Here is a 24,553-nt window from a genome sequence, read left to right as displayed (position 1 = left end):
TGAAAAAAAATTAACATTATGTATTTTTTTCAGGAAGGCCTATACTGAATTTTTTTTTTTTTTACAGCAACAGTCTCAGGTCTAACAGACGATTGCGATCAACGGGTTGGCCATCATTGATTAATTCAGGCTTAATTCGTTCGTTGCTTTGATTTAACTAAATCCTGGTCACAATTTAGCAATGTCGTGTGCACGACATTAAATTGAGGTAACGAATATTCATGCACTCAATTTAGTAAAATAAGAAAACGAATTCCTGCTGACTTTTTTTTTTCCTGCATGTCATGTGTGGGGCTGTATGCTTTGATATGGCTTAAAACAACAACAACAACAAAACTCTCAGCAGAATCTGTATTTTACCGTTTCTGTTCATGCGTTTCTCTGTATTATTGCAGTTCATCCATTTATTTAGGGTATTGTGGTTACCAGATCAAGACTGTCTTTGTTTTCTTTTCTCTTCTCTTAAAATTATATTTAAAATGGCTTTCAAAATTATATTTAAAACTGACAAGAAATATGTAAAAATTAGTGTCTACTTATAGCTCATCTCTTTTAATTGAATATGCCGGTTGATAACAGATCCACCACAAAGCGTCCGGTCAGAGACTTCTGGGGGAATAACCCATTTATTGTCACCACAAGCTTGCATGTGTCTGTTTTTTAATAGGCAGGCACGCACACACACAACTTTAGCAAAGAAAAGTCATCACAGTACAGCTTGCATCCATACACTTTTCCGAACTATTGAACTCTGCACGGTAGGCGGGAGCAGAAGCTGCGCGTCATTTCCAGACCCCTGGTTGGCTCACGGAAAGGATGCGTCAACTTAGCTGATATCAAAAGAAACTAAGACACTTAAATATATATACTTAATAGTGGCCTTTTTTTTTTTTTTTTTTTTTTTTTACAAAATAATAAGCTTACTCATCAAAATAGACACAAACCTAATACAAGTGACCAGAGCCCTGCCCGAGCCCAACGGGCACCAGTGAGCGCGCCTTCAGCGCATTTTCAGGAGTTCCACAAATCCACGATCAAGCGCACATAAAAGGCTAAAGATTGCCTAAAGATTCCTGTCCCTGAACAAGAGAGCCCATCCTCTTTATTTATTTTTTTAAATAGAAAAAGCACAACAATTTGTTGATATTGTTTGTGAGTGCATGCACGCAAATACACATAGATCCTTTAAAGTTACGAATAATGTAGCCGATTACTCTTACCTTTACTTGCAAAAAAAAAAGTCGGCCTATTTTAAGATATTTGCAATGCAAGTGTTCGCGCTTGCTCCTCCATGTCTAGTAAAGCGCGCACTAGCCTCCACTATAAAGATAAATATATGAGTCTATAAGAGCGCACAGATGTGTTAAACGTTTAACATTTTGATATGCTTGAACTCCTTAATATCTATAGATTTTATTTTAGGCAAGTCGTCATAGGCGGAGGGTGAACCAGCTCTAGGGTAAGGCTAACTCATAAACTCGTCTTTTTAGGAAAGAAAATAGACGCAGGTGTCACGTAGGCCAATAAAATATTTTTAATGGGACTGAATTGTATTTAATGTGATTACAATTTAATAAAAACATTAGAAATTGATAATTTTAACGTTTCATTTCAAGTTATTCAAACATTATCACTAACCTTGCAAATCTCACTCACCAAAAAAAAAAAAAAAAACAAACAAACAAACAAACAAAAAATATATATATATATAAAATACGCACATACAGGATTTCTTCCAAGGGTACGCAGTGTTTTTTTTGTTTTTTGTTTTTTTGTTAAGGTCAAATGATGACGGCTCAAACTCAACAAAACAAAATGGTAGAATACATCTATCAAAAGCATGCTTAGTTTCTGCTATTAAATTAGTTCGTTTTTAAAATGGAAAAGTGATTATATTTCGTTTAGTTTTTTTTTATTGAGTTAATTAAGCAAAACTTTTGAAGCATTTTTGTTCGTTAATTGTATGTTTTTAAAGTAATGATGAGAAGCGGCCAGCAGCAGTGAGTCGATCATATATATTTGATCAATTTAGCCTTCTCAAAGCATAAGGACTTGCCTAAATTAAAATCTATATATAATATACAGTTCAAGCATATCACACATGTTAGTTTAAACGTTTAACCTTGATAATTGCGCGCTGTTGGACGAATATCGTTTGTGTGGAGACTTGAAGGCAGCTGAAGCAGCTTGAAATGGAGGCACCAGTGCAATCACTTTTTTTTTGTGTAAAAACTATCAAAACATAATGTCTTCATTTATGCTCATAAAGGTAGGAGTAAAATCATTCTGACCTGTAACGGGACAATTTTTCTTTTAGTGCACAGTGCACTCACAATAAACAACTCGTTGTGCGTTTATAAAATAAAGGAAAACAGAAGATGCGCTTTCTGCTGTCTGTTCTTGAACAGCATCGCTTCACAATGAACATAGAAAGCTTTAAATTACCACTTTAAAACGAAATAATTCAAATCGAAAATAGAAACCTTCATTAGGTTATCTGTAAAGATGTAAAGATATTTCTATATAAAGGCACATCCAATGAAGAGATGGCAAGTAATTTTTTTATTCATCTCCATTATTGATGAATGTCTAAAATATAAAAATAAGGAAAAGCCTAAAACAGGCCCCATTATATTTATTTTATAATTCTATTAAAATTAAAATGTTATAAAATATAGGCTACTATAAAATTATAATTACAATTACAAATGATACTGGCATAGGGTATATTAAAACATAAAATTATTGTAGCTGCTTATATCAGGATTGTCACAGGATTTTGCCGTACATTTTCGTTCGTTCACAAGTGATCAAGACATTTCTCCGGAGCACAATGTTTCAAGGAGGACTGTCCAGTTTAGCTTTTCTAATATTGGAAATATTCCTGCGCTCACAACATCGACATAAAATCTGCAAAGACTTTTGCACCAAAACGCTCGCAGGGCGCAGAGTTGTTTGGGATTGTCAGTTAATAAAAAGAATAGATAGGTTAATTGGAAAAGATTGTATAGAAAGTTATTTTTTCTCAAAATGTAGCATACTCCTCTAATTGTATATACAGTACATGCAAAACTAATGTCTTTCAGAGTCTTTCAGAGCGAGTCTTATGTATAGGTCACTGAAACGTGCTGGCTCATGGATTTTATTTAGCCTATACTATAAAAAAAAACCTATAACATATGTGCATTATCATTGTTGAGGAATCCTCCTGCTATTGCTATAAAATAACAATCAATCAGCACTTATAGACTTGTATACTTTGTTATCTTGAAAAAAATAATAATATGCACGTAATTAATGTATAAGTTAATCGGGAAAAAGATGCTTGGAACTGCAAAAAAAAAAAAGAGAGAGAGAGAGAGAGACAGACGCAGACGTCACGTTACAAGTCAGACGCAGATGTCACGTTCATTGAGAGGAATGAATGAAGGGCAAGTAAATTATGGCGTTCATCCAGGTTCAAATATATGACGCTGCAACGTGCACTCGTCTCACTGAACGTCTCACTGACGTCTTAAATTTTTTTTTTTTTTTTGCTATTAAATCCATTCATTTTAAGACGCAGACGAGACGTAGACGTGACGTAGACGTCACGCAGACGTCACGTAAATCACGTGTGGCAGTGAAGTGTTGAGCCAGACGTCACGCGTGATTCACGTGTAGCAGTGAAGTAATTTATTTATTTTTTCTCTAACACGTATCATAACACGGTGCTCACACGGCTCATTGCAAAAAAAAATTCAGTATAGGCCTTCCTGAAAAAAATACAGACGCAGACGTCACGTTCAGTGAGACGAGTGCACGTTACAGCGTCATGTTTTTGAGCCGGGATGAACGCCATAGTATTTGTGTTTACATTACATCGACGGCGCACGTCTTCACGATTGGGCTGCGGGCCCGGGGCTGCCAGTTGTGCAGAGACATATCCCCCCACTAAAGTAAGCAGCAGCATCGTGTCTCTGTTCAAGTGCATCAGCCAGGCCAGATGAAATATTGTAAATAAAAAGTGTATTTAATCTTGCTTATTTGTTCATTGTGTAGAAAAGGAGGGGGGAACCTGAGCGCCCACATGTTTTTTTTTTTTTTTTTGTAAGGGCCACTGGCGGCGCCCTACGCACACCTGGCGCCCCAGGCAGAAAACTGCTTCGCCTGTAGGACGGACCGGCCCTGGGGGTTAGCGTTGACACGGTGACTTAACAATGAACCAGTGGTTGCTGGCTATCTCGGATCCAGTGTTGCCAACTATTTCCAATGAAAAGTAGCTAAAGCCTGCCCGAAAAGTAGCTAAATGTTGCCAGATGACGTCACACACTAATTTGCATATCAGTGACGTCATCACGTAGTATCTGACAAGCGTAAGCCTGTCATGTCTCTACTCTATGAGGCGCTGTATATTATATTATATTAAAACATTACATCCAGATGCACAATAAATAGGTTCTTATTAACAAAAACTCAAAACTGCATCTTTATGTAGTATACAAAATAATTAATGTTTTCTCACATTGACTGGCCATCTCAGCCATCCTTTAAATTCAGGTACAGACTCCCACTCTTTTCTGTATTTCTGGCTGTACAATTTCGATTGAGACATGTTCAGTTAAAAATTAATGAGCAGCTACTAAAGCTAACTAAATTTTAACTGTGGTTACTCTTAATTAATTCACTTAAAAATGTGAAATGTGTGCTACTGCTGTTGCACTCAGCCAACAAATTTTGCTGCTGCAGCTGTGCCTGGCTATTTAGACCTTATGTAGCCCCACCCCCACACTCTACTGAGTAAAGCCTGCAGCCACTGCTCTTTTGATTGAGTCACTTTTTAAAAATTGCTAAAAGTAGCCAAATGAATGTTAAAAATTGCTAAATTTGTTGCTAGGTGCTTTTTGAAAAAAAAGTTGCTAGGGTAGTATGAAAAGTTGCTAAATCTAGCAACAAAATTGCTAAGTTGGCAACACTGCTCGGATCTGTGTCTCAATAAACGGCTTTTCAGCACTGCAAACCTAGGCATAATTTATTACTCCTCCCCGCTGGAGGAACGTCCTCATGGCAGCTCTGCGTTTAAACCCACGTGGATCAAACCACGGATCCGTGTCAATGTAGGTTTAGTTTCGGGAAACAGTCTTCACTACATCGTTCGTTTTCCCAGCGACGCGTCGTACGGTGGTGGGTGAGCGGCGAGCTGCGTCTTTATGTGGGAAACGCGCTCCCGGTGAAAGCAAAGCGAAAGCGAATCTAAACTCGGCGGCTGGTGTTCTCTCCGTTTTCCTTTGGACCACATCCTGGACATGTTTAATTGCAACAGCTCTCTTTATTAATAGTTTATTTACCCTCGTGTATTTTTGAGATTTTGTTTTAATTTTCGTGGCTGCTTGAGATTTAGCTGATTTATTTATTTGTGTATTTTGAGATTTTTGTTCATGTTTTCCTTTTGTTTTTATTCTTTTATTTTGATCTTGTCCATGACTTTTTGAGATTTTCATGCTCGTGACTTTTTGAGATTTTGTTCATCTTTACGTCTTTTTGAGATTTTGTTCATTTGATGATTTGTTTGTGAGATTTTGCACATGTTCATGAGTTTTTGTTCATGTTCGCTCCTTTTCACGTGAACAGGACTGCGCAAAGTGACAAGAAAGCGCGAGGAGTTGAGAGCGGAATGGGATTATCGTCTGAATATGAACAAATGAACTGCTAGGCTGTCAGCACCGATATTGAAGTGGAAGTTTTGTTCGGTAGTTATCATATAAACTGAACTCAGTAAATCAATAAATAGTTCCAAAAAAATTGAAACTTTTCTTTTGTGTTCATTTAACCTGTATTCTATAAAGCACTGTAGAACTGAAGGTGAGAATCAGAAAGAAAAGGCATTAATTGAAGTATTTTTTTTAAATGTTTCTTTTCTTAATGATTCTACAAATTTAAATCATGATTAAAATGTAACACTTCATCATTACCTCTATAGTAAACAGGATTGACACTGACCCAAAGTCAAAAAGGCATGTTTATTAAACAAAATACATTTGTCTTGATGACAGGGGCGTCCGGTGCAGAAAAATGACAAAGGGGTTTACAGGCAGAGGAATAAAACACAGGTAGCATCAGTTATCTGCTTCTTCATTTTCAGGTGCACTGTGGAATAGAGTTCCTCTTTCCTCCTTGTGTCTCATTATTTTCTTGACACATTCGAAGAGGTTTTTTTCTTCTCTCCGTTTAACCTTTTCTGGAACAATCACCTGGCCCGGCTTGCTTGATCCACCTTTCCATGATCCTCCTGTCAACATGGGATGGTTGTCATGAAACTCCTCCCATGATTTCAAGTGCTGCATCAGGAGGATGTTGTGAAAAAACATGTCAGGGTACCTGATCACTTCAGAGAACAAGACCGCACATAGTGCAATGGCGTCTTGAGGAGCCTGTATATACCGGTCGACTTTGTCACGGTTCCCATTCATGTAGAACCAAATTGTCTCTGAAAATTTCTTATTGAAACATCTTGACGTTTTCAGTGTTGCATAAGAAAGCCTTTTGTCATGAAGGTTTATGTCTCGCTCATCTTTTTTGATTGGACAACAGTACAGATCGTTTGGTCGCATCTGTATCGTATATTTACCGACTAGCAAGTCAGTCACCTGCATGTCCTTTTTACGCCAAGATTCGATGAGCAAATGTATTATTGCAACATAATGATGAAAACTTGTTATTCTGGTCGGTGCTCGCCATATCTGGTCAGTGACTGAGACTTGGGAAATGCCTTGAATTGTTGCTGCAGAACGCCCTGCCCAGGAAGTGTACACCTTGAATGCCCCAACCAGCATTCTTGCAGAGTGATTTCCAGCATGTGTCCTTAGACGAAATGGATCAATAGGGTCGTTCAGAAAGACCTTCTCTTTCATCTTCTCTGGATCGAAGGAAAGAAGGACTTCTGGCTTTTTGTAGTTCCCCTCGAACCAGGACTGCATCGTTGCCAACCGCAGAGCCGTGCGCAGATATTTCAGAAGCAGCAGCCGAAATTTTGCCCAAATATGCTTCAGTGATTATCACTAAGCCCAACTACTGTTTAGGGGTTAGCATTAACAGTCGAAATATTCTTCTGGTTTTATCGCTAATAGCCCGGAATCCTGTTCGGTCAATGGGACCGTTCTCACTCAGTCCAAATATTGTTCAGTGGTTATCATTAATAGTCGAACTATTCTTGAGTTTTTATCGCTTATAGCTGAAATCTTGTTCAGTGGGACAGTTCTCATTTAGTACTGTTCAGTGGTTATCATTAATAGTCGAACTATTCTTAAGTTTTTATCGCTTATACACTGTAAAAAACAACATATAGAATCTACTCAATAAAATGGGGTAAACTGATGTAACAATTTGCACTCAGTTTGTTTGGGTAGATTCTATCCTATATATCTGAGTAAAGAATACCTGAATTTAAGAATCTACTCAATAAAATGGGGTAAACTGATGTAACAATTTGCACTCAGTTTGTTTGGGTAGATTCTATCCTATATATCTGAGTAAAGAATACCTGAATTTAAGAATCTACTCAATAAAATGGGGTAAACTGATGTGACAATTTACACAGTTTGTTTGGGTAGATTCTATCCTATATATCTGAGTAAAGAATACCTGAATTTAAGAATCTACTCAATAAAATGGGGTAAACTCAGGAAACAATTTACACAGTTTGTTTGGGTAGATTCTATCCTATATATCTGAGTAAAGAATACCTGAATTTATCAGCTAAGAAAAACAAAAAAAAAGTAGGTAAAGTCTACACAGCAAAAAGCGCAGTATTAAATGAACTCTCCCGGGAGTTTATTTGAGTCCATACTCAGAGTGTTAAAATCAACACTGAAGCAGTGTCAAAGCTAATCAGGTAATTAAGTGATTCATTGAGTGGTGATTGAAAATGATTGAAGACACCACAATTTTTATGTCACCATTATAGTGGTCTGTGTTAGCATTAGTTGGGCTCTTGACCTGTAGATTTTTAGCATTAAGTTTTGTTTAGCTGTTTAGTTAAACTAGCCAGACAAGCTAAAGAGCAAAACTCATGCAGTGGTGATAATTCTGCTTTAAAATAAGCTTAATTTGAGCCACTGAAAGCGTTTAGAGTGTAGTCTTTTAGTTCTATATCCTTTATTTATTATAACTGCTTTGGGATTTCACAGCAGCTAAAAATAATAAAGCCTTTTTTATTTTATTTTTTGATTGGCCTTTTTACAAGCTCCTCTGATCAAAAACTTCTAAGAGTTGCCCTTTTAGGCACACACAGACATCAGGAATCAGCATATGAATCTCAACAATGGTGACAAACAGCATATTCAGAAACAGATCAACTCTAAACATCACGGAAATCATCAGCTCATAATTTATTCATGCCGCAATGCATGATGGGAGACACGGATGAGTTTTGATTGGCTACAACATACATTTTTGATGGTCACCATGGTTGTGATTCTCATGCTGATTGGTGATGTCTGTGTGTCTATATCTAAAAAATGTGTATACTTTTTTGTTAAAATAAGCTTCAATAACACCTGTCTGATTAATCCAGTGTAAATAATACATAAAATATAACTCAGTTATTCAGGTCACTACATTATGACTTTGTCAAAGCATGTTCAACACCATATAATCTAACTTCTTCTGGATTGTCTGACCGTTATAACTCAATTTTAACACCCAAACAAAACGTAATGTTAAGAAGTTATTGGTAAAGAGCTAAACTAATGCTAACACTGACCTCTATAATGGTGACTTACAAAATTAGATTTTCTCCTTTTGGTGATTCTGCTTTTTAACATCAGGTCTTTAATAATGGTCAATAATCACTCAATGAATCACTTAATTACCTCAAAAACTCTAACACTGCTTCAGTGTTCATTTTAATACTCTTGAGTATGGACTCAAACTATTGGGAGAGTTCATTTAATACTGGGCTTTTTGCTGTGTAGACTTTACCTACTGTTTTTTGTTTGTCTTAGCTAATCAATTCAGGTATTCTTTACTCAGATATATAGGATAGAATCTACCCAAACAAACAGTGCAAATTGTTACATCAGTTTACCCCATTTTATTGAGTAGATTCTATAGGTTGTTTTTTACAGTGTAGCTGAAATCTTGTTCAGTGGGACAGTTCTCATTTAGTACTGTTCAGTGCTTATCATTAATAGTCGAAGTATTCTTCAGTTTTTAGCGCTTATAGCTGAAATCTTGTTCAGTGGGACAGTTCTCATTTAGTACTGTTCAGTGGTTATCATTAATAGTCAAACTATTCTTGAGTTTTTATCGCTTATAGCTGAAATCTTGTTCAGTGGGACAGTTCTCATTTAGTACTGTTCAGTGGTTATCATTAATAGTCAAACTATTCTTGAGTTTTTATCGCTTATAGCTGACATCTTGTTCAGTGGGACAGTTCTCATTTAGTACTGTTCAGTGGTTATCATTAATAGTCGAACTATTCTTGAGTTTTTATCGCTTATAGCTGACATCTTGTTCAGTGGGACAGTGCTGTACTGTTCAGTGCTTATCATTAATAGTTGAATTTTTGTTCAGTGGTTAGTTGTGCTCTTCAGGCTATAACACCTACAGGCGAAATCATGTTCTATCAACACCTGCCCGAACTCACGTTCAGGTGAAGCAGTCATTTTATGTTTGGCCTTTCGCATGCTTTTAGCGGACAGAGCAATAGGAAAGTGAGAATAGTTGAAAGAGCCCAAGACGGGATTCGAAGTGGAGTCGTCAGAGGTGAAGCTGCGCCACACGTCAGTGCGCTAACCACGAGACTATCAGCGCCGACAGAATCCGGAAGTGATGTTCCGTAGTTATCACTAGTAGTTCTCCGGCAATCATGCGGGGCCGCTTTTAAAATGTATATCATTTTTATTTAGTTATAAAGAATGAGATTTTTGTCACTGACTGTTAAACTGTTTAAAAAAAAAAGAAAAGAAAAAGAATCTGTTGAAAATGTGTCTTTTTTCACTTTAAAAGGGTTTTGCCGCACATGGAAATGCATGATCACTTCATTATGTTGATTTAATTTTTCATGATTTTCTGTCCCTTACAAAAATGTCCTGTGGTATTCCATATGATAACACATCAAAAGTACCACATACGATTTGTGTGGTAATTGTGTAGTATTGTGTTGTTTTTTGGGACATTTTACCACAGAATTTTGTTGTACAGGATGTAATATTCCTGTAATATTCTTGTGGTAATGTGTGGTATTATTTTCACATTTTTTGTAGTACTTACCACATGATTTTGTTGTACCGCATGTAATATTCCTGTAATATTCTTGTGGTAATGTGTGGTATTACTCTCACATTTTTTGTAGTACTTACCACATGATTTTGTTATACCGCATGTAATATTCCTGTAATATTCTTGTGGTAATGTGTGGTATTACTTTCACATTTCTATAGTATTTACCACAGGATTCTGTGTTGTACAGTATGTAATATTGCTGTAATATTCTTGTGTTATATAGCCATATTTCTGCAGTAATAATAGGAATTTCTTGTAATAAACCTGCAGCCTTTAATTGTTATATTTTTGGAGTACTCTGTGGTATTCCTTCAACCTGTCAAGTGAGGGTACACTGTAAACCCTGATAAGCCTTAAAACATTGAGTACAAGTAACTCAAACTTAATGACTTTTATTGAACAGAATTTTCTTAACCGCTTCTTCGCCATTTAACACAGTGAAAATTAATATTTAAAATACAACAATATATTGTTAATTGTGGAAAATCAGTTTCTACACACTGTAGAGTTTAAACATTTTCCACAATTCCACAAAACTTTTACAACCTCAAAATGCAAAAGCATTTCATTAACAAATATCAAATGTAGATGTAATTTAATACACCTTGATAAATTAAATACAAGTCTTTTTAACCTTTTAAAACAAAAGCGTTTTTGCCCTAAATTGCCCAGCCTCATCACTAACAAGAGTCAAGTAAATGTGTTTTATCAAGGCAAACCTGTAAAGGCAATGTGTACAAGGATATCTGGCTTCAAACTGAAAAGGACAAGACAGCAGCAACAATAAAATAACAAAAAGCAAACACTTTACAAAATGATTTCTTGTTACATGTTTACATTCAATAACTGCTGTTAGTGATAAGGCTGGGTGCATATATAATGCCAAAAAAATTAGAGCAGACAGTAATTGTGCAAACAAGTGTCACCCATTCAAAAGATGAGAATCCCTGAAGTCAGCTGTGTTGCAGTTTGAAGCGGTTGGCCAAGCCCAGGCCTGATTCTACAGGGGTCTGAGCAAAAGCACTCTCACTTAAAGCTGTAATAATAGCATGCTAGTGAAAGAGATCTAGCAAACTACCCCCGGAACATCTCCAAGATCTGGTTCATCTGACTCCTCCTGAATAAAAAAAAGAGAGAGATACAAACAGAAATTAATAACCAACTAACCAATATCAAGTCTAACATCATGGTATTTACACAACAGGTTGTGTCAAAGTAACTTTACACTAATAAATAGGGCAATAGTGTGTCAATAATGCAAAGGTTCCATGTTGCAGCAAAGATTGCAGAGAGCAAGTGCCGTGTTGAAAAGTTTAAGTAGTACAAATGTAATGCGTAATTGCGATCCATTGATTTAACAATGAGAACAATTGAGGGACTCATAAATAAGTGTCAGTAAATGTTTTCACCTTTTGTAATAGTAGGCAACACAATGCATGGGGTGTAAACTTTTGAACAGGAATGTTTTGAATGTGTACATTTTTCTTGTTTGCATATTCATGGAGTCAGTTTTATAAATTCAGTCCTGTGGAATTTAAATAAACATCTGTTTTGTGAAATATTCAGGTCAGTACTAAATAAATAAAAAATAACATGCAATTTTCATGATCCCTATTACTTTTTATAACATTTTATAAAACTACATTTTTATAAAACTAATATTTTGTCATTGTACATTAAACTTAAACACCCAGAAAGCAGGAACCAATAATACAAACTCAAAGCCTAAAAAAAGCCTAGTTCCTTAAATAAAAGTTAGAAACTTACTTTCTTTAGTAGAACACTAAAGACCCATGATCCCTTGGTCACTAACATCCTTGGTGGTCCACTTGTGCTTTTTCGATGTAGTGAGGTCTTCTGAAATGAAATAAAACAATTGGTCTGTGTAAGAAACTAAACATTATTTACAACATTACTCACATAATGACATACAGTACTTGTCTAGTTTGTAGACATTAAAATTTGTAAATGTTTGCAAGGAAGACTCTTCAGCTCACCAAGGCTGCATTTATGTGCTCAGAAATACAGTAAAAACACTAACAGTGTCAACAAATGTTAAAATAACTGTTTAAACTGTTTGTAAAATACATTTTAAAGCGTCATTTACTGTTGTGGAGCAAAGCTGAAACTTAATTAACATTTTAAAAAAAAAAAGTAAATTAGAATGATTTCTGAAGGGTCATGTGACACAACTTACACTGCCAAATCATGCTGGCACCTAACCTGAAAGAAAAGAAAATGTCAAAGTTTAATCCTCCATCAAAAACATTACAGTTCATTACTATGTAAACCTACCACAAATTGTAATGCAGTATAGTACAGTAAAACTGCAACGCTCCAGTAATGGAACTCCAGTCTTACAATTATTCCATAAAAAACTAGAAACAACCACATTTTTTTTCAAAAGCCTTCTTAAAACACATTTAAAATATATATAAAACACTTACTTTGAAACCAGTGATGACTGTCGTTGAAAAGTTAAGAGCACAGATCCAACCTTCCTCAAGAGTCGATTCCCGCCAGCGCCTTCACCACATACCTACAAAGCCAAAGATGCTCAATGCTCTGGAGCCTTTGGGGTTCAGCTGCTACTGACACAAAAACAAAGAAATGAGTCAGACAATGTATATATCTGTATATTTTAAAATGTATTGATTTTTAATAGGTGATTATTTACTCATCAGTGTGTTGAACATGGCAAATCCAAGATGCAGAATGACTAGATTGATCACTTACAACAATCAGATGACAATCTGATAAAAAAGAACAAAAAATATATAATATTTTCATTATTAAAATTAATTATTTTACTTGTATATGACTTTTTTCTTCCCTGTATATGCAGGTCTAAAGGTTGACTTTTATTGTAATTCTTTGTTATAAAAAAAAACAAGAATTATTATTATTATCTCTGTACACTGGTTTGTGAGTCTTTCCGTCTCTTGCTCGCTCTATCTCAAACGCATCGAGAGAGAGAGAGAGAGAGAGAGAGAGAGAGAGCGTGCGCGTTCAGTGTGTGCCTCAGTGTCGCGCGCTCTCTCAAATCTGTGAGACAACACAATTTAAATGTGAAAATGTTACTGTTGATAATTGTAAAATTAATATATTTTTTAATTAACGTTACCTTGACCGACATGAATGTGAGGTTTTCTCCATTCTAGCAGATCTGCGCCAATGACGTCAAACAGATAACGGCATTAACGGTAATCAACAGTGCTGGAGAGCGGGCCATGAAAATAAAGACGGAAAGAGACTTGTTTATGTGAACAGTAGTTTTAGATATTGTACATTCAAATAACAGTCCGTTGATTTTACACTTACGTACACAAAAATACTTTACCTGAGGAAAGCTCTTCCGTCGAGCGATGTCCACTCAATCAAGTCCGGCTGTGCGCATGACGTGAACCAACTGATCGCAGCTTAAATAGCCTCTGGTTCTTTCGCGGGCTTCGCACGTGAGGTGTAATATAGTCAAAGTTATATTTATAACAGTTTTATTCATTTAATTTTTATCATCTGAGATGTACATTTAGGTAATTATACGTTGTTATATTTCCAAGGCCCCCAATAAATAAATAAATAAATATACATACATACATATTTAATGTATGTAAAATTATTTTTAAAAATATAACATATCAGTTAATAAAATATCACAAAAGTGTAACTCACTTATTTCAGAACCAGATGTCAGCAGAAGATCAATAGGTTCATTCTACACACAAAATTTTGCTTCTGGATTTGTATTTGGACATAAAATCACGATTATAACATTAAAAATCATATTTTGCCAAAAGTTTACCATGTTATACTGAGGTATCAGTTTTTGCAATTGCCACATAATTCCTAAACCCTAAATCTGTTGAAAGCATTTTATTAGCTCTGTTACAGACAGATACCATTCTATTTTTGGGGTGCAGAACAAACACACAGTCAGAAAGTGTCATATAATTTAGAGGAAGGGAACATTTTTAAATTATAAACAAAGTCCATGGTTGGCCTAAAAAAAGAATATAAATATTATTTAAAATAGTAATACAACTAAATAAATAACAATGACAGGGAAAAGGTTTTACATCTCTAAAGCATTTAATAAAAATAATAATAATAATAATTTTGTAATTAAGTTAAGTGTGTTTTAATCTATAAATCGATAAACGACTTTAAGACGAAGTACTCCTGTGACAGTGCACAACAACAAAAAGTGCTGTAGTAATCCTATCATAATTATCTCTGCTTCAAAACTTTGGTTTTAGAATACAAAAAAATAAAATAAAAGAAAAACCACATATACCATCTAATGGTAAATTCTTGTGATACTGTACATCAGAAAAGTGCTATAAATTGTATTTAGCTTGTGTAAGTATTACCACAAAAGAACAACAGAAAAAACACATATAGCATTTAATGGTAAATTCTTGTGATACTGTACAACAGAAAGTGCTGTAATAATTCTATCATAATTATATCTACTTCAAAAATTTGGTTTTACCATACAAAAAAAAAAAAAAAGAAGAAGAAGAAGAAAAACAACATATGCCATCTGATGGTAAATTCTTGTGATACTGTACTGCAGAAAAGTGCTATGGTAATCCTGTCATATTTAGCTTGTGTTGTATTACCACAAAAGAACAACAGAAAAACAACATATGCCATCTGATGGTAAATTCTTGTGATACTGTACTGCAGAAAAGTGCTATGGTAATCCTGTCATATTTAGCTTGTGTTGTATTACCACAAAAGAACAACAGAAAAACAACATATGCCATCTGATGGTAAATTCTTGTGATACTGTACTGCAGAAAAGTGCTATGGTAATCCTGTCATATTTAGCTTGTGTTGTATTACCACAAAAGAACAACAGAAAAACAACATATGCCATCTGATGGTAAATTCTTGTGATACTGTACTGCAGAAAAGTGCTATGGTAATCCTGTCATATTTAGCTTGTGTTGTATTACCACAAAAGAACAACAGAAAAACAACATATGCCATCTGATGGTAAATTCTTGTGATACTGTACTGCAGAAAAGTGCTATGGTAATCCTGTCATATTTAGCTTGTGTTGTATTACCACAAAAGAACAACAGAAAAACAACATATGCCATCTGATGGTAAATTCTTGTGATACTGTACTGCAGAAAAGTGCTATGGTAATCCTGTCATATTTAGCTTGTGTTGTATTACCACAAAAGAACAACAGAAAAACAACATATGCCATCTGATGGTAAATTCTTGTGATACTGTACTGCAGAAAAGTGCTATGGTAATCCTGTCATATTTAGCTTGTGTTGTATTACCACAAAAGAACAACAGAAAAACAACATATGCCATCTGATGGTAAATTCTTGTGATACTGTACCGCAGAAAAGTGCTATGGTAATCCTGTCATATTTAGCTTGTGTTGTATTACCACAAAAAGAACAACAGAAAAACCACATATAGCATTTAATGGTAAATTCTTGTGATACTGTACAACAGAAAATGCTGTGGTAATCCTGTCATATTTAGCTATGCTCATTTGTTGTGTGGTAAATTTATGTTGTACTGTTGCAGTACCACAGGATTACCACTGGACATTTTTGTAAGGGAAATAAGTGACTAAGGGCTATATTTTTATATTTATTGTGTATTGCTTTAGCTAATTAACATTTTGTATATGCTAGTATTTGCTACCATATATTTTGCAAATACTGTAAACACCTGACAATTATGCCAATAAAGTTTTGACTTTATGATTGTATTTATGCCCGTGTATCATCATAAATGATTTACAAATGAAACTACGTGAATGACTCATCATTTTCATAATTACTTGAGTCATTTGCCTGTTTACAATGTCTTATAAAATAAATATTGGCAATAAAAATGTTCATAAATCTATATCAGGTGTGACACATGCGTGAATTTAATGCTTATGTGGTAAAATGCTAAATAAATGAACACATTTAAAAAAACGTTGTTGTGGCTTTTGTACCAAAACAGTTGTAAATAATATGTTTAATAGTACATTTGCATAAGAGAGACATGGTTGTTGTTGTTTTTTGTTTATCTGTTCACAGTTTAGAGACACTCCCTAACTTTCCAAGCCGAATGTCAAACGATTGTCCAATAACTTCATACTGCAATCAAATGAAATACCATGCCTACCTGACGTGCCAAACCTTCCATCAATACTGACTAACAAAACCAAATAAAACCTCTTAGTCGCTCGCCTCATTTGGTTTGAAGAGAACGCGAAGGTTGCGTTTATTTTACACAAACTCAAGTATTTACACTCTTACTCATTGTATTAAAATCGTTTAATTGTTTTATATTTGAAAGTATTTTAATACTGTAATGATGACGTCATGTTGTTTACGTGCTTTACGTCATCGCGTTGTTGATACGGAATTGTTCATGTCCGAGTCGCATGCTGTACAGAGAGAGCATGGAAAGTGTGAACAATAAACAGTGAAGACGATTCGTTTTGTCTTTCTAATTGAACGAAAGTGAGCTGCACTCAAGCTCAAGACAAACAAACAAACTCACCTGTCCAAAGATTTAATTGAGTCAATGAGGAGAATCGGAATACGCACGCAAGACGAGCTCGGATTTTATCTGGGATTTCATTTCTCCGTTTCCTTTTAAATTGCCCAAACTCTGCGTGCTTGCACTGTAATGTAAAAACGCATACACGTGTGCGGCATGGGGGGGGGGGGGGGGGCTACAGTTAACAGTTAACTACAGTTAACTCTCAACAAAACACAAAGGTACCATGAGAAGGAGGAGCAGCGCGCTCACGTTGCCTACTCGATATTGGCCAATCACAGCATTAGCGGTGACGACGCTTGTAATTTGACCGTTCATAGTCTGAAATCGAAACAAAAAATCTTAATTTAGTGTCCGATAAGACACCATTTCAGACTGCGGTAAAGCTTCAAGATCCATTGTAATTACTGGTGAGTCCAGTTTTGTTCATCCCACAACAGGTTTTCATGTAAAGTCATTTATATAAACATTTTTGATCTGTGTATATTTGGTATATTTTACTTCCAAACTCGATGAAGATTTGTTGTAATGTAGCCAAAAGGCCTTAAGGCACAATGAAAAGCTATCATGTACAGTATAATGTATTTATTATATAAATATCTGAAAAATATGGATTAGTCTTTTTCTTGGCATAAAGGTCAATATTTGTCTCAATTCTGTAGCAATGGTTTGTTTGGGGCCTTTACAGGAAATACCTGTTCTGTTCTGTTTTTTTTTTTATTTTTTTATTTTTTTTATTATTATTATTATTATAAAATGAGAGTAAAATAAGATGTAGTGCAGTTTATGGGATTAAAACACACTGTTATTAAAGAGTGTTAAAGTAAGGCCCTGTCCACACGAACACAGGTATTTTCAGTTTGAGTTTGATGTATTTGAAAACTACTGCCAGGGTGATTTTCAGTGTAACTGGAGAAACTTGTGACGTCAGAACAGGGCTGGACTGGGGATAAAAATAAACCCCAGCCCAGCCGGTCCACAAGTTCCCCCGTGAATTTTTTTTTTTGGGGTTATAGGGCCTTAAATTGGAGTAAATAAATGAATGAATAAAACAGGACAGAAACAAATAATGATAGATACTGAATTCAAATGCAACAACCTTAATAATGCATTTTTGTCACACAGAATGCATGCAGTAAAGCATTAATTTTGAGCTAGAATGCAGGGAAATGTATTGCTAATAAATTCTGTAATAAAAATCCTTTCCTCATCCTCATGTCGTTCCAAAACTGTATGACCTGCTTTCTTCTGTTGAACACAAAAGATATTTTGTAGAATTCAACCAAACATAGTTGGTTACCCTTAATTTCTTCTGTAGACAAAGAATTTCTCAAAGTATCTTTCTTTATGTTCCAAAGAAGAAAGAAGTTCATACTTCTTCTACATACATACAACGATGTTGAGTAAATGATGACAATTAATTTTTTTTGTGTGAACTGTCCCTTTAAGAATTTAATATGTGTAGTAAACACCTTATTTATATAAGAAACTGATATTTATCTTTAATCAGGGTCTTATTAAATAACATTTTACTCCAATTAAAATGAATTACATCTAAACATTTAAAAAGAAAGAAATTATTGCTTAGGATCCAGATATTAACTGACTAGTATTAGTACGACGGTGGTCACAAGAAAACATTATCATGGTTATGTTTTTTTTTTAAATAAATAGTAATAATAAACTAATTTGTCATTTAAAAAAATGACAGTAATTATTTATTGGCGTTTTCCACATTACCTCATCATGTCGTTTCCAATGTCGTGGCTGTTTTCAGCCAACCCAGCAGAACTTACAGAACCTTTAATGTTCTCATATCACATGACTGTATAACACCATTCTGTTTTACATCTAAATAGATCAAGCAACTTGTGCTGTTTATCACTTTACATCGTGGTGCAGTGGCGGGTCTACATTGAATTGTTTAAGCCAAGTCAAGCATCATAAGCAAGAAGGCTAACAAACCTAAGAGTTAACATTATACCACTAATTAACATAATGACATGAATACCTTAATCATACAGAGAGAACATCGTTGCATACCTTTCTCTTTTGCCCGTTTCTCCTCATCTTCTTTTCTATTTTTCCTAAATTGGGCAACTGACAGTTTTGGCCTTTTCTCTCCATTGCTGTGTTTACTTTGTAATCGACAATCAACAGATTTCCCATCCCCCCAACGCTGTCACTCACGACCAGAAGTCAAGACTAAACCAATTCACCTCCACATCATAATCGTTTTTTATGACCTATTTTTACTAGCCATTTCACACAATTAAATAAATTAAAAAATGTTCAAATTATTGGTCTGTGTTCATAATATTTTGAATGAAATGTGCATTATTTATAACCGAAAAACACCCACATGTGAACTGTGGGTCATGGATTGTAAAACGTGAATTTTAAAATGTTTAACCTGTTTAACCTGTTTACAGGTACTCATGCTCAGAGCAGGCAAACAAATGTTTGGAGCAGACAAAGCAGCAGCCAGATTGTTCTCCCACTCTTGCCAGGGTTGTGGAGTTTAGGGGGGGGGGGGGGTCATGATGTTTTTCCTCATCCTCTGGCTCAGTGATGTATCCATTGAGAAGAGTGAGGTTGTGAAGCACAGCACAATACGCAACAACCTCAGTCACGATGGCAGGGCTCTAAGGCCTTGAAGAAAATAGTGCTTGCTGTTGAAATGAGCCCCATAAGGTTCTGTACAGGCTCTCTGTATTTTCGATATAATGTACTGATTCAAATTAGTAATCAATAATCTTGCAGAAGCGGGAGTTAAAAATCTGTCCTGCGCAGGTCTCTACCTCAAAGCATATCATTCTATCACAAAGCTTTGAAAGGCTCAGTAAAGATTCTCTCACTGTCCTCAACTGCTGTCTGTGCAGAACTCTGTTACGCCTGTTTCACACATACTCTGTCTGCAGTGCGTATGCGTTGCATATTTTTTTCCGCACCCATGTTAACGGATCAGAGCGTTCACACTGCACGCAGTTGCTGTCCGGTAGTACGTTCCAGAAGCGCTGCGTTTGCAGCAGTGCAGCATCGTTTCGGCACAGAGTCTATTTTTGCTGTGCTGCATTGCGTTGCATGTGCTGAATTAAAGTGACAGCGCATTGTTCGCTGTAAAAATGAACATGGATTGACACGGAAATGTCCCATAAATGCATATAAATGCAGTCTACTGTGTTTCACAGTCAACACGTGGCTTTTTGGCTAGGTTTAAAATAGTGCAGTTTTAAATAAACAAGGCAACATAATAGATGCACTTGTCCAGGTAGAAAAGTTCTTTAAAATATGGTTTTTAATAAAGATTTATGCGAAAGAAAGGCACAGAGAGCTGACTGTTTCTGTCTGTGGTAAGTTTTAATTTAAAATATTTGTGATAGCCCAATTTCAATATGAAAAGGAAGATATAGCCTACCTATGCTGTGTTTAAATGTGTTGCAACTTGCTTGAGCAACTTAATATACAAATCTAGAAGTCAAGTGCATTGAATAATAGCCTACATTGTTTATAATACGTTGAGTTTAAACGTGAATATGTCTAGTATTATTGTATTAGTGTACGGTGATAAAAGAGTATCCCAATGCTGAAAAAGCACGTTTGGATTTTAAATTAAAATAACGGATAAATGGTGTGTTTGTGGTAAACAGCCATGGATCAGGAACGGACTGCAAACGCGTCCTGTGTGAAAGCAAAACGAGTCCATGCTGCTTCTGCACCGCATACGTAACGCACACGGACTGCATACGCACTGCAGACGGATTATGTGTGAAACAGGCGTTAGACACACATCACAATCACAGTGAGGTTTAGTGACATTAAAGACTTGAAATATCATTATCATTAGTTGCCCAAGGAACAGAACGCTTTCATTTAAATTTTTCCTAAACAAGAAAAAGCATTTCATGCTTTATTGTGTCTAAAGGCTTGCTATTGTTTTAACGGGAGGTTCGGCTGCGCTACAGAAGTCAAGCGAACACTGAATCAAAAAGTCAATGCTTAGGAAATGATACAGCGTCTAGACTAGAAAACAAACATATGTCAAAATCAAATACAAATAAGTATCACTTAAGCGTAACTAAATATCATACAAATAACAAACAAATAGCTTTAATGCAACAAAAACAAAATAGAAACAACAGGCTGTGGCTTGGCAGATGTGACGTGAGTAGGCCTTGGCTTGGCAGACATGACTTGAACAATTCCAGACGTAACTGATGGGATGTGTAAATGTTTTGGTGGTGTGGGTAATGTGAGGTTGTGGGGCTCCTCATCCGCAACCCCCACAGTAAATGCAGATACACTCAGTAATAAAGCCAAATCTATATATTGCTCTAAAGTCCAAGTAGACTCTGGAAATGGCATGAGGGAATAAATTGGTTCAGAAAGTCCCCCTCTGAAAAATATCATAAGACATGCCTCATCAAAAGTAGTATAATGTGCCAGTTCAAGAAAGTCCCCCCACGTAGCTCTCAATAGAATAATTTCCTTGGCGAAGACGGATTAACTTGGTTTCTGTACTCATGATGGCTTGGTGTTCAGAAACTGCTGGGTCTATGGTGATCTGTATTGAAAAAGCTGCTGGATCTGTGGTGAGGCAAAGTATTCTGTAACACGGACTCTGCGACAGCGTTGAAGATCCAAATTCGAGCTTTATTGAACAGATCGTTGTCAGGACAGGCAGGGTCAAACACCAGTAAACAGGAACATCCAGGGCAAGACAAAAGCGTAATCCAATAACACAGGCGAGGGTCAAAATACAAATGGGTAGTCCAAAGTAACAAATGAAATAAAACAATGAAGCAAAGACAAAACTATAACTATGATAACAAGGCAAGGCAATGGCAATAGAAAAAACACTTGGTAGAGTCCGCAAGAGCAAAACAATACTTTGCCACTGCCTGTTTGGCATGGCAAACAGAAAGTAACCACAGAAGCAGCAGAGGGAGCAGTAACAGTCTGTAATGGGTAACAACAGATAGATTAATTGAATCTGTCGCTCATATCTTTTGCTTTTATTTGCGCTTTTTATTACTTCGTAGGTCACACAATAATGCCAACATGGCAGATGATGTCTGGATCGCATTTATACTTAGTAGTAGGTACTCTTTTAGGTCTCGATAAGTACGCAGTTGAGTCCCTACTCAGTGACTCATCCTATTTTTGTGCCAACAGAACTCTCAAAGTGTAAAATTATTATACTATGCAATATTAGGTTTATTTTACAATGTTGCACAAGGGTCATGCTTCCAAAATTCATTGCCTTTGCAAAACAGACACATGGCGTCCTCTTTTGCTAGGTAGATATTTTGTATTGATATTTACTGAACAAATTGAGCATTTTTTTCTAGAAAGGAAACAAGGTTATCTTATTCCTGATGGATATTTTTTTTTCACTCCCCAACTAATTAGCAAGTTGAACCTTGTATACAGCACAAGAAAAAACAAGAAAACTGTAAATGGAGAATTTAAGCTTACAATGCTTTTTTAATTTAAGTTAAATTTGAATGTCACTCGTCTTGTTCCAACTTGTGACGGATAACACATATACCTGACCTACCTAAGGGGGCTTTCACACTAGCACCCAGGTTTGTGTGATGTCAGAGTTCAGATTCCAATGACGGTCTACCTGTTAAACTGTTGAGCAAAATTAGCAACTCGCTGCAGTCTCTCACATTTCCTTTAACTTTGGCAGACCTGACTGATATAGGTGGGGCTGAGCCTGGTCACAGGTAAAAGACAGACGTGGTGTCATAAGAGCTTGTGCTGTTGGTCATGCCCAAAGTGATTCCCATAGTGAAACTAATAGGGTTGGGTACCGAAACCCTGCCAATACGGAACCTGTACCAATATGACCGGTACCAGACCGAATCACAACACGAATTTCGGTGCCACTTAAATGCCTGAAGTGTCGATTTAAATATTTGTCTTCTGGTGCTATGACACGGATGTGAGAAGCATTGATTCATTAACATGCATGAGCGCTAGTTAAATTTAAATACTGCATTTATGGGATGTCAGAATGATCAAAAATTATTTCCTGAATGAGAAAACTCACGAGAACGACGGAAAGCTTTGATGATATAAATTTAAGACATCGTTGTAGTTACTATCCATTTGCACATTTTGAATTAAAAGCACAAATCGTCTGGAAATTAGACCTTCCTAGAAGCGCGTGAATGCATCAAGAATTACTCTTGCTCTGACTGCAGCAGGTGGTCTGCCGTTAGTTTAGCTAGCTAAATTAAACACGCTTAACTTAAAATGGCAAAAATTAAACATTCTAAAGTGTGGCTATATTTCACGAGAAATGATTTAGACAACGCAACGGTTGCGTGTAAAGGGGGAAACACGTCAAACCTATTGAAACATTTGAGGACACATGGAATAAACTTGAAAGCAGTGGGATGCACCGTGTTTGACAGTTTGCGAACATCAACTGGGATTTCCCCCACCCCCTCTGGTCTATGCGTCCCTTCCTCTGCTGAATTATTTATAAAACATCCCGTGAAGCCGCTCCTACGTTGCGATCTAAATCAAATGATTTGCGAAACGCGCTTTAAAGTCCTATTCTGCATCAAATGATTAGCGATCTGATTGGAGCATTTCGAAACAGTGAATCATTTTGCGACGCAGTGGTTTACTAATTCGTGAATAGTTTCAAAAAGCTCCGTTGATACTTTGCTCACTTTCTATATAATTTATTCTTTGTTTGAAATGAAATCATTACAATTAATAAACCTAACTTACTATGGTTTCATTAAATTGTAGCCATTTGACCGTTTTCGTATTAAAAACATTTCATGACGTGATACTCATTATCTGGTTCTTGCCTAAAAAAACGGGTATATAATAGGGGTGTAACGGTACGCTAAAATCATATTCGGTTCGGTACAGTGTCTTGGAGAGCTCGGTTCGGTTAATTTTCGGTACAAAAAAAATAAGAACTTACAAAATCTTTATTTTGAAAAGCTGCCGACGTTAGCGGTACTTGCACAAGGCTGCTTTTCTTCTTAGTAGAAGTGATATTCACATTCGGATGATGCCGTTTTAAGTGCGTTAACATGTTAGATGTGTTGCCTGCCACATACCCGATCTCCGTGGAACAATGTCGGCATACAACTTTTGGATTTATCCACTCGTCTATCCCCATTATGTATTTTAACAGGGAAGCCAAAGTGTTCCCAAACAGGAGACCGTAGTGAGGTGGGAGGGTCTTCAAGCTCTGGCTTCTCTTTCGCTGTTGCCATGATGCCATTTCTCACTGCTACTCGTGCAGCTCTACTGTGCGTCACTCAATAGCGTTCGTGCGGAAACTCGCCTAGGAACATTGTTCCGCTGCGCTTAATATCACGCTAATAATAAATTTATATTATTTAATGAAAAAAATATACCGAAACGGTTCGCAAGTGGACCGAACCGAACAGGCCGCACCGAAACGGTTCAATACATCCCCGTGAACCATTACACCCCTAGTATATAATGTGCGTTAACAGATTACATTAACAGTTTGGTCAATCTCCGTTTATGGAAAGAGAAAAAATTTCAGCTTTTTTCAAAAATCGCACCCTCAGTGTGGACGACCCCTGCCTCAGTCATACCAGGACATGCAATAAGACAGGAGAGGTGTCCTATTTTGCCAGAAAAGGCAAAAATGGTAATATTTCTGCAGAATAATTGTTGAAATTTAAAGCTGTTAAATTATTGTAGTTGGGTTAGGTGGCTTAGGTTTTATTGTTGTTGTGTTTTGTATTTACTT

General features: G+C 36.1%; 1 protein-coding gene across 1 annotated transcript in view; it reads left to right on the top strand.

The window, feature by feature from the left end:
• LOC141321784 (uncharacterized) overlaps nt 1–24,553 on the top strand; it is a 239,803-nt gene that overhangs the window by 71,874 nt on the left and 143,376 nt on the right. The gene's annotated exons all lie outside the window — the stretch shown is intronic.

The sequence above is a fragment of the Garra rufa genome, chromosome 1 (genome assembly GCF_049309525.1).
Source record: "Garra rufa chromosome 1, GarRuf1.0, whole genome shotgun sequence".
NCBI lineage: Eukaryota > Metazoa > Chordata > Actinopteri > Cypriniformes > Cyprinidae > Garra > Garra rufa.
The sequence above is the reverse complement of the archived record's forward strand: the minus strand, read 5'-3'. Positions and strand labels throughout refer to the sequence as shown.